This window comes from Pezoporus flaviventris, unplaced genomic scaffold (genome assembly GCF_033815535.1).
Source record: "Pezoporus flaviventris isolate CSIRO_AGI_PZ_B2104156 unplaced genomic scaffold, CSIRO_AGI_Pfla_v1 ptg000045l, whole genome shotgun sequence".
Classification (NCBI taxonomy): domain Eukaryota; kingdom Metazoa; phylum Chordata; class Aves; order Psittaciformes; family Psittacidae; genus Pezoporus; species Pezoporus flaviventris.
In genome coordinates this window covers 5925962-5931172 of record NW_026892593.1, presented here as the reverse complement: position 1 = coordinate 5931172, position 5211 = coordinate 5925962, and the positions used below count along the sequence as shown (strand labels likewise).

At 39.3% G+C, this 5211-nt stretch overlaps 1 long non-coding RNA gene across 1 annotated transcript; it reads right to left on the bottom strand.

The window, feature by feature from the left end:
- Positions 1-3318: 3318 nt before the first annotated feature.
- LOC133276355 (uncharacterized) lies at positions 3319-4172 on the bottom strand. Its single transcript, XR_009745838.1, has 2 exons — positions 4062-4172; positions 3319-3895 (listed from the first exon to the last, which is right to left on the bottom strand). It is a non-coding gene; the product is annotated as an uncharacterized LOC133276355 (long non-coding RNA).
- Positions 4173-5211: the final 1039 nt, after the last annotated feature.

Sequence of the window (5211 nt, the reverse complement as noted above, 5' to 3'; positions counted from 1 at the left end):
TATGTAAGTGGTTATTCAAATGTTTAAGTTGTTAGAATCAGTGTGTTTAACCTTTCTGATTTTATAATATTTAGGTTATCTACTTGCAAGAGTGGGAAATCCTGGCTTTTCTGTGAGATGAAAGAATTCAACTTCAGAGCCCAGACAGTGCATATCTCTGGAAGAGAAGGGGGAAGCCACCAATGTCTGTGCTACTGAGATCACTGACATCAACCTCCCCCCCAGCTCTTGTCAGAAGAGCATTTCTCAACGGTATCTGAGAAAATGCTATTTGTGTTGCACATTCTACTGCACAGAAACACATGTCTGCGAGCTTGCAAGATGGTAGTGCTCCAGTGTGGAGCTGGGCCTCAGGTCTTCATCAGTAAAAGCAAACTGATGGAAAACTGGAGGCTCTGCAGAGCAGTGCTTTGTCCCTCCAAAGCAAGTCACAAGTAGTGGTCTGGGAGCCAGATAAATTTGGACTGGTGTTCTGGAATCAGCTGTAGCAGTTGTTTTTCTCCTTTTTCGTAGCTGGTGCAGTGCTGTATTTTTGACTTTAGCCTGGGAACAGCACTGGTAACACTGATGGTTTTAGTTGTTGCTCAGTAATGTTTAGTCTGACCAAGGACTTTATGAGTCTCATGCTCTGCCAGGGAGGAAGGGAAGCTGGGAGGAAGCAGAGACAGGACACTTGACCTGAACTACCTGAAGGGGCATTCCATACCACAGCACATCATGCCCAGTATATAAACTGGGGGCAGTTACCCGGAAGGGCTAATCACTGCTCGGGTTGGGCTGGGTATCGGTCAGCGGGTGGTGAGCAGTTGTATTCTCTTCCCTTGTTATTTCCCTTATCATTATTATTATTGGTGGTAGCAGCAGTGGTTTGTGTTATAACTTAGTGACTTCACTGCTCTTATCTCATCCCATGGGAGTTAGTTACATTCTTTCGATTCTCCTCCGTATCCCCCTGGGAGTGGGAGAAGGAAGAAGGTAGGGCGAGCCAGTGGCTGCATGGTTCTGAGTTACTGGCTGGCCTTAAACCACAACAACTGGAAAGCCTACACACACTAAATTGGCCTTGACAAAATGCCTTTATCATTGAAAAATATGTATACTCAAGCTTTTCTCATGATTCAAAGGAAAGCAATTTTCATATATAGATGGTATTTTGGAGACTGGAACTTGTAGTATTTGTAGCGTTATTTTCAATAATGATTTTGGAAAAAACTCCTGGATTAATCTTTTCTTCCATAAAACCACAGCAGAAATTTCTCCCATAAAACCTACAGGAGAGTTCCCCAGTCTTCCTGTTCTCCCAGACAGGGAGTTGGGTGGAGAAGACCTTTACTTAGGAATGATAACATGATAACCAGGATACTCATAAACATGAAAGTTCCTAAAAGAAGTATTAATGCAAATAATATTTTACATGTATTTTAAATCCAGGATGACATGTTTTTTACTTTTATGCTGTTGCTATCATTTGTCAGATTTTTTTTTTCTCTTCCTCATTAACTAATTTAGATGGGTGTTGAAAGCTTTTTATAAAAGAAGCATGTGTCATATCACTTGGATGCTAATGCTGAATTTCTTCCAGAATCTAATATAATGACTGCAGTTACAGCTCTCTTCATTACCTGAACAGATAACAAGCTTGCAATTCAGCCATCATAGCTCTTGCATATTTCAAACACATGTGTTGACAGTTGAAAGATATCTCGGAATATCCATAAGGAAAAAGCCTCATTGAAGAAGTGGGTGGTATCCTATTGACTGAGGTGTTACAGGCATATAATCAATAGGCCATGGAGGAAGGAGGTCATTTTTATTTCCTAAATTATCTTGTTCATTTATACATGAATCAGACATTCATTAGCATTTAAATGCTTTTTGACATTTAAGACACTCCCCTATTTCTACGAGATTTTGACACAATTACACTGAATATCTTTTTATAACCTGAATCTAGAAAATTGTTTTAAACATTTCTGTATATTCTGTCAGATGTGGGTGAACTGTCAAGATTTAAAGGTTTGCTTTTATTTAAACACTCAGACGTACACGTTTTCAAGTTGCTTAAGCCCTGGTTTGGGCCTGAACAAGGCATTTGATGTTACATTTTTTAGGGGCAGTTGATATAAGAAGGAAATTCTTTCCTGTTAGGGTGGTGAGGCACTGGAATAGGTTGCCCAGGGAGGCTGGGAATGCTCCATCCCTGGCAGTGTTCAAGACCAGGTTGGATGAGGCCTTGGTTGATATGATTTAGTGTAAGGTGTCCCTGCCCGTGGCAGGGGGGTTGGAACTAGATGATCTTAAGGTCCTTTCCAACCCTAATGATTCTATGATTCTATGAGCCCTCTGGAACAGATGATGTGAAACTTTCTGTAATACTGTCTGCTACAAGCAACTTCCAAACCCAGGCAGGCAAGGTGGAAAATACAATACTGTGTCTGCCTTAAAGGCTAGAAGCTGAAGGGAGAGTTTCAACTCCCCAGAGGTCAGAGGGGAAGCCTGCAGTAGACTACTTGAATGTTAAAACTTTTATTTCTAGATATGTCATCCCAGGTGTGAAACCACTCTTTATGCTGATTTAAATTTTACTGAGAGATCTGACATCAATTATAGAAATCAAGGAAAGTCATGGAAAAGAAAATGACAAGTTAAATCTTTGCATCTGGCACTGAGTCTTATATTTTGAACCTGATCTCTATTCCCAAGGTTTTCCTCAAATCAAGAAAGCTTCTCTGGGTGTCTTACTAGCACCTAAGCAGAGGTGCTGTTGTGCCAGATGCAGTTGTTATATCTGGGTTTCTAAAGGAGTGAGAATAACTAACCTTTTTAATGAGGGTCTGGTATTTCTTCATTTTACTTCAGACTGTTGAATTACAAACTTCCAACTTTCCTTCTTGTTAAAGCTGTAGCTAAATACATCTGAAGGCTTCTGTCAAGGTTGGCCTAAGATATGTAGCGCTTAGTTTACAAGGGTCTGTTATGACTTCCTCATGTTTAGGTTGTGTGCAGGGTGAGCAAAAAGATGTGGAAGGAGCATATTTCATTTTGCAAGGAAGGACAAAGGAAACAGCTATGGCATAATAGACCTTGAAGCGCATCGGCTGCGCCATCTCTTGGGAAAGACTTCAGTACATTTCCTCTCATCAGCTACCCACTTCTCCCACTCTGCCTCGCTACAGCTGTGTGAATAAAGGATTCTTTTTTCCCTAAAAGTTTTGAACATTGGAAAAACAAAGCACCTTTTGAGGCTAAGCCAAGACTCACTTTAGCTTCCTGGGGAATCAACAGTTTTCTAAAAAAAAAAAAAAGCCATTTTAGCTTAAACAAAACATTATATTTGTCAGGGAGTGAAAAATTTTGGTTTTAAACCTTCTTCTGTTATAAAAGTGTCATAATGAAAAGCTTTTTGAATTCAAAAATAAATCAAAGCTTGCTTTTATTTCCAATCTCAGATCTACTTGTTTTTTTCTTTCAGTCATGTTTTAATGCAGTTAATGCAAGATCAGTGCACAGTTTTGAAACCTTCTTAGTGCTCCCACAATTGTGGTTTTATTTGAAAACAAGCCAACATATTTGCCACAGGTTACATTTGCTCCTGTTCCACTCATCTGTACATCCACAGATACTGTTTTCAGATTGATTCAGTAACTGCAATTATCTGCACCCCCTCTCATCTCCCTCCGCCTTTTGTTTTTCAAGGAGGAAAACTGCACCAAACCCTTTCATTTTCAGTACTTCAAAAGAAAACCATGAAGTCTCCATTCTAGAGTAATAAGGAACTTTTGGTCCATCTTCTGACCTTCCAGTAGTTGAAGGTTTTTGATGCTGATGTTCCTGCAGCATCTTGGTGAATTTCTGCTCCATGGCCCTCTTTACATAGCTCCCCAGAACCAGCTGCCTACAGAACAGAGTGGGATTATCAAAGACAGCAACTGAATCCCATTAACTCATTTTAAAACCCCCAGTATAACAACACAAATATAATGCAGACAGTGTAAAACAGTATTAAAGATTTACATTTTCAAAAGGGTTTAAAGCTAAATAAATAAAAAACATAGCCTTACTAAAATGAACAAAAGAACTGAATCTTCCTTGAATTCTCCATAAATGAGGACTACCCAGCACTTTGCTTGCTTCCAAGCCCACTACCAGGATTTACTTGTTTCCTGAGGTTCAGATACATCCTGCCCTGCCTATTTTCTTCAGGTGTGCAGCTGTGCATGCCAGTGTGAGCTTTTCTATCATACTTATTAGTCTTATACAAAGCAGCTGTTACCTCTTTCTGAGCAGCAAGCAGGTTGCCAGACAGCCTGAGGGCTAACCATCTGACATCCATATTTTGATCTGAATAGGTCTGTGACTCGTGCTTTCAGGGGAATATAATGGTAGGTAGATTTTGCCTCCTTTTGTGCAGATGATAGACGAAATTTCATTTCCTACTGCAGCTGGACAGCCAGTACAGCTGTATTTCTTTTATAAACACCCCTTCTCTCGACATATTTAGCTTCACTGTTTCACTTACTGGTAATACATGCTCATGAAATACTGCACAAATAACATTTCTGTTTAGTAACTTAAAATGAAATCTATTACTCACATCCAGTTTAATTCAGGAATAAGAAAAAATGATGTGAAGGAACTTCTGGCAAAGGCTTTCAGTTTTTAATATAATGCCTCATGATAAGAACCTCCTGGCTGAGGAGAAAGGTACATTGTTATTTGTATTCTAGTTGTGTACAAGTACCCCAATGTGAACGTACTCGGCATTGTAGGGAGGTCATGAGTTTGCTGTTCTCCCAGACAGCTTACAGCCTTGGCAAGAAAAGCATGGTGGGAAGCAGGCTGGGAGAGTGAAGAGATGGGCTCAGGGACAATCTGGAAAGCCAAGTATAAGTCCCCAGCTTTTGATTCTCCTGCTCCATGTTGAATGCCTGGAAAAATCCTAGGAATCCTAGGGAAAAGGTTATTGAAATCTGTAGATAAACCAGAAACAAATCTTTTTTTCTCTTAGAATTATAAAGGATATATTTTTCCTGCTCCCAGCTTTGTGCAAGCTCCTCAATTTGTAAATACTTCAAATCTGTCCCTCTAATTTATTCAGAAGTAATTTTTACACTTAAGAAATGCTTTCTTTACTGAAAGAGTAAGAAATAATGATTATTATTTATGTTTAATAAATGTTAAATCTTATATTTAATAACTATATTATAACTA